Below are 6,067 nucleotides of genomic sequence, written 5' to 3' on the forward strand. Positions count from 1 at the left end.
TTCTCACCCATGAACAAGGTGACTGACAATCACTTTTGTTCTACAAGCAACCAAGGCTCTAGTGAATATCTCTTGGATTCCTGATTGCACGATGCATGGTTGATCGCCTGACAACCGAGTGCTCGCCTGACAAACGAGCCAACCATTCCGTGAGATCAGAGTCTTCGTGGTATAGGCAAGAACAGATGGCAGCATTCAAGAGAATCCAGAAGGTCTAACCTTGTCTGTGGTATTCTGAGTAGGATCCAATGACTGAATGACTGTGACGTGCTTCAAACTCCTAGCAGGCGGGGCGTTAGTGACAGACGCAAAAGAATCGATGGATTCTATTTCGGCCTGACCGAGAACCGACAGCTGATTTCCCCATGCTGTGACAGAGCATTGGCAAACATTTTCACTGAGAGGATGGGAGGTAGCCATTGACAACGGTGAAACCCTACACAAGCTTGCCATGGAAAGGAATAAGAAGGATTGGATGAAGACAGTAGGAAAGCAGAGAGACGGAAGGGAAGGCATCTTCATGCGCTTATCTGAAGTTCCTACCACTGAATTACATAAGTATCTCTATCTTTATCATTATTATTTTCGTTCATCACCATATCCATATGAGTCTGCCTGACTAAGATTTACAAGATGACCATAGCTTGCTTCATACTAACAATCTCCGTGGGATCGACCCTTACTCGCGTAAGGTTTATTACTTGGACGACCCAGTGCACTTGCTGGTTAGTTGTGCGAAGTTGTGTAATGCCATGGTATTGAGCTACCAAGTTTTTTGGGGTTCATGACCGGGGATTATGAGAGTTGTGAAAAAGTATTGTTCACAATTTCGCGCACCACGCGTCGTGTGCACGTTTTTTTTATATTCAGTTCCTGTCCTCAAATAGCTGCATGATCAGATAGAACTTAATAAAAACCAAATAAATAAGAAACTACTACTACAAAAATAACTAAGGATATGAAATTATCGGGTTTCCTCCCGACAAGCGCTTCTTTTAACATCACTATTTTGACGGTCAGTTCTGCTAATTCAGCATATGAGTTGACTTTTGGCGATCGATATCACCTCCAAGATAGTGCTTCAACCTCTGGTCATTCACTGTAAATTTTCTGTCAGAATTCTCTTTCTGTATTTCCACATGACCGTATGGTGAAGCTCTGGTAACCACAAATGGTCCTGACCACTGGGATTTCAGCTTTTCGGGAAAGAATTTGAGCCTTGAATTATACAGAAGCACTCTCTGTCTTGGCTGAAAGACTCTAATGGCTATCTTCTTGTCATGCAATAGCTTAGTTCTCTCTTTATAGAGCTTGGCATTCTCATAGGCTGAGTATCTGAATTTATCAAGCTCGTTCAACTGAAGCATTCGCTTAATTCATGCAGCTTCTAAATCAAGGTTCAAATACCTGATTGCCCAATAAGCTTTATGCTCCAGCTCGACTGGCAAGTGACAGGCTTTGCCATAGACCAATTGATAAGGGGACATGCCAATAAGAGTCTTGTAAGCTGTCCGGTATTCCCATAGAGCATCATCAAGCTTCCTAGACCAGTCCTTTTTTGAAACACTTATGGTCTTCTCTAGTATTGTCTTGAGCTCCCTGTTGGAAACTTCAACCTGCCCACTTGTCTGAGGGTGATAGGGAGTTGCTACTTTATAACGGACTCCATATCACTGCAGAAGAGAGTCCAGCTGTCTATTACAGAAGTGGCTTCCTCCATCACTAATGAGTGTCCTTAGAACACCAAACCGGCTAAAGATATATCTCTGCAGAAAACTCATTACCACCTTGGCATCATTGGTAGGTAGAGCCACAGCTTCCACCCACTTGGACACATAATCAACTGCCACTAAAATATAGTTGTTTGAATGTGAGGGTGGGAAAGGTCCCATGAAATCAATACCCCATACATCAAACAACTCAACCTCAAGAATCCCCTGCTGTGGCATTTCATGGTTGGCAGGGAGTTTCGCAGCTTTTTCACATTTGTCACAGTGCTTCAAAAATTCTCTGGAGTCCCTGAAGAGAGTCGGCTAGTAAAACCCGCTCTGAAGGACTTTTGTAGCTGTCCTTTCACCACGAAAGTGACCTCCATACTCAGATCTGTGACAGTGCCAAAGAATTGGCTGCTTTTTCTCATTCGGGACACATCTCTGGATCATACCATCTGAGCACCTTTTAAAAAGGTACGGTTCCTCCCAAATGTAGTACTTTGCATTAGTCAGCAGCTTTTTTACTTGTTGCCTACTATACTCTTTTGGAATAAAATTCATAGCTTTGTAATTTGCAATGTCTGCAAACCATGGAGCCTGCTGAATAAGGAACAATTGCTCATTAGGAAAAGATTCAGTTACAAGTATGGGTAGTTGTACTCCTGCATCAGGCTCAATTCTGGAGAGATGGTCAGCTACTTGTTTTTCTGACCCCTTCCTGTCTTTTATCTCAATGTCAAACTCCTGGAGGAGTAGCACCCATCTAATTAATCTTGGTTTAGAGTCCTGCTTGGTTAGAAGGTACTTTAAAGCAGCATGGTCAGTATAAATAATAACCTTAGAACCAATTATTCAATTAAATAGGACCTAAACTTATCAACAGCAAACACAACAGCTAATAATTCCTTTTCTGTAGTTGTGTAATTCTTTTGGGCATCATTTAACACACGACTGGCATAGTAAATGACATGTACAAGCTTACCATGCCTTTGCCCTAAAACAGCTCCTATGGCAAAGTCACTGGCATCACACATCAATTCAAATAGTAAATCCCAGTAAGGGGAGCTATAATGGGAGCAGAAGTAAGGTTTGCTTTTAGAGTTTCAAAAGTAAGCAGGCAATCAGAATCAAAGACAAAAGGAACATCAACAACCAATAGGTTGCTCAATGGTTTAGCAATTTTAGAAAAGTCTTTTATAAATCTCCTATAAAATCCTGCATGACCCAGGAAACTCCTGATTGCCTTAATATTAGCTGGTGGTGGTAACTTTTCAATTACCTCCACTTTTGCTTTGTCAACCTCAATCCCCTTACTTGAAATCCGGTGCCCAAGAACAATATCTTCTGTAACCATGAAATGGCATTTTTTCCAATTTAAAACAAGGTTTGACTCTTGACATCGTTTCAAGACAAGAGATAAATGCTTAAGGCAGGATTCAAAAGAATTACCAAAGACAGAAAAAGCATCCATAAATACCTCAATATATTTCTCAACCATATCAGAAAAGATTGAAAGCATACACCTTTGGAAAGTTGCTGGAGCATTACAGAGTCCAAATGGCATTCTCTTGTAAGCAAACACTCCGAAGGGGGCATGTGAATGCTGTCTTCTCTTGATCTTGAGGGTCCACTGCAATTTGATTATATCCAGAATATCCATCTAGAAAACAATAAAAAGCATGACCAGCTAACCTCTCAAGCATCTGATCAATGAAAGGCAAGGAAAAATGATCCTTCCATGTAGCAATATTGAGCCTTCTGTAGTCTAGACACATTCTTCATCCCGTGACTGTCCTTGTAGGAATAAGCTCATTCTTCTTATTCTAGATCACTGTCATCCCTCCTTTCTTGGGAACTACCTGCACAGGACTTACCCAAGGACTGTCAGAAATAGGGTAAATAATACCTGCTTCCCATAGTTTCATTTCCTCTTTTTGGATCACCTCTTTCATGGTTGGATTGAGTCTCCTTTGTGGTTGCACAACTGGTTTAGCATCATCTTCAAGAGGGATCTTGTGCATACACTTTGTTGGACTAATCCCTTTTAAGTCACTAATGGTCCACCCAAGAGCTGTTTTATGGCTCCTGAGCACTGAAACAAGCGCCTCTTCCTCCTCATGCTCCAGGGAAGAGCTAATGATCACTGGATATGAATCATTTTCACCCAAGAACACATATTTCATAGAAGGAGGTAGAGGTTTGAGCTCAAGATTGGGGCTTCCCCCTCTGCTTTGGGCGTGTGAACTATAGCCTTCTGGGGTGGTGACTCATCAACTTCAACCAGTTCATACTCAGAAATAGAATCCAGAATGTCATCAAGCATTTCAGCTTTCAGTACTTCTTGAACAAGTAGCCCAACAACATCTATTTTCATACACCCTTCAGAATCATTAGGGTGTTTGAGAGCTTCAAAAACATTGAGGACCACCTGCTCTTTATTGACCCTCAGGGTTAATTCACCCTTTTGAACATCAATCAGAGCTCTACCTGTAGCTAAAAAGGGTCTACCAAGTATAACAGAGGATTTTACCTCCTCTTCCATGTCTAATATAACAAAATCAACGGGAAAAATAAATGGTCCTACTTTAACAAGTAAATTCTCAACAACACCCACAGGTAATTTAAAAGAAAGATCAGCAAGTTGAAGAGAAATACGAGTGGGTTTTACCTCCTCAATCTGGAGCTTTTTCATCATTGAAAGTGGCATTAGATTAATGCTAGCTCCAAGGTCACATAAAGCTCTCTGAATGGTGACATCTCCAATGGTGCAAGGAATGATAAAGCTCCCTAGGTCTGGCATCTTCTCAGGAAGGTTGTGTTGAATAATGGCACTGCATTCCTTGGTTAACACCACTATTTCTTGTTCCTTCCAGTTCCTCTTGTGGGTCAACAACTCTTTAATAAATTTAGCATAGAGAGGCATTTGCTCAAGAGCCTCTACAAAAGGAATGTTGATCTGTAGCTTCTTGAAGACATCTAAAAATTTAGAAAATTGCTTTTCTTTGGAAGCCTTCTGAAGCCTCTGAGGATATGGAATTTTTGGCTTGTATTCAGGAGCCTTTGGCAAGGTAGGATAAGTGTCAAGAGAATCAGGGAATGGGTTGTCTGCACGCTTAGGAGGGGCGCGCTCTACTTCTTCTTCCCTTTCCTCTGGAGTTTCTTTTTCAACTAATTTTTCATTGGCCTTGGTCTCAGAGCCAGCTACTTTACCACTTCTCAACTATATAATCTTGTAGTCTTCTCTTGGGTTCACCACTGTATCACCTGGAAATGTACTTGCAGACCTCTCAGGTAATTGCTTACTCATTTGACCCATTTGTATTTCCAAGTTTCTAATGGAGGCTCTGGTTTCCTGTACAAAACTCATCATCATCTCCCAATTAGAATCTTCTTGGGATTTAGAGTTTGCCTGCTGAGTTGATTGTTGTTGCTGAGACTGAAATTGGCGGTTATTGTAATTGTTCTGTTGAAAGCCGCCCTGAGAATTATTGTTGAAATTTTGAGGTTTCTGAGATTGGTCTCTCCACCTAAAGTTTGGCTGATTCCTCCATCCCTGATTATATGTCTTGGAGTATGGATCATTATTGGGATTTCTAGGACCACTCCCCATGTAATTGACATGTTTAGAAGAAAATTGAGCATAATTATAATTATCATTTTGCACAAAATTACATGTCATGTCATAAGAGGCTTCTTGAGGTGGATTTTGGGTGTTGATAGTTGAGACTTGCATGCCACCCATCTGTTGAGTAAGTAGACTTATTTGCTAAGATATAAGCTTGTTCTGAGCAAGAAGAGCATTAAGAGTTTCTACTTCCATGACACCCTTCTTCTGAGGAGCCTCAGAGTTCACAGGATTACTGTTAGATGAGTATAAATATTGGTTGCTAGCAACCAATTCAATAAGCTCAATAGTCTCCTCTGGTGTCTTCTTCTTATGCAATTAACCTCTTGCAGAATTATCTAAGCACATCTTGGACATTTCCCCCAGGCCTTCATAAAAGATATCTAGTTGAGTCCATTTGGAGAACATGTCCGGAGGGAATTGCCTAGTCAGTAACTTGTATCTCTCCCAAGCTTCATAAAGAGTTTCACCATCCTTCTGCCTGAAGGTCTGGACCTCCATTCTAAGCTTAGTCAGCTTCTTTGGTGGGAAGAATTTAGTAAGAAACTCAGTAACAACCTTGTTCTAAGTATCCAAGCTCTCCTTGGGTTGGGAATCTAGCCATAGCTTTGCTCCATCCTTTAGAGCAAACGGGAAGAGCCTGAGTTTGTACACCTCTGGGTTCACTCCGTTTGTCTTCACAGTATCACAAATTTACAGAAAATTGGAAATAAATTGATTTGGGTCTTCA

At 41.1% G+C, this 6,067-nt stretch overlaps 1 non-coding gene across 1 annotated transcript; it reads left to right on the forward strand.

The window, feature by feature from the left end:
• Positions 1 to 5,740: 5,740 nt before the first annotated feature.
• Positions 5,741 to 5,847, forward strand: LOC130942629 (small nucleolar RNA R71). The gene has a single exon (XR_009071194.1). It is a non-coding gene; the product is annotated as a small nucleolar RNA R71 (small nucleolar RNA).
• The last annotated feature ends 220 nt before the right edge of the window (positions 5,848 to 6,067 follow it).

The sequence above is a fragment of the Arachis stenosperma genome, chromosome 7 (assembly GCF_014773155.1).
Source record: "Arachis stenosperma cultivar V10309 chromosome 7, arast.V10309.gnm1.PFL2, whole genome shotgun sequence".
NCBI classification, from domain to species: Eukaryota; Viridiplantae; Streptophyta; class Magnoliopsida; order Fabales; family Fabaceae; genus Arachis; species Arachis stenosperma.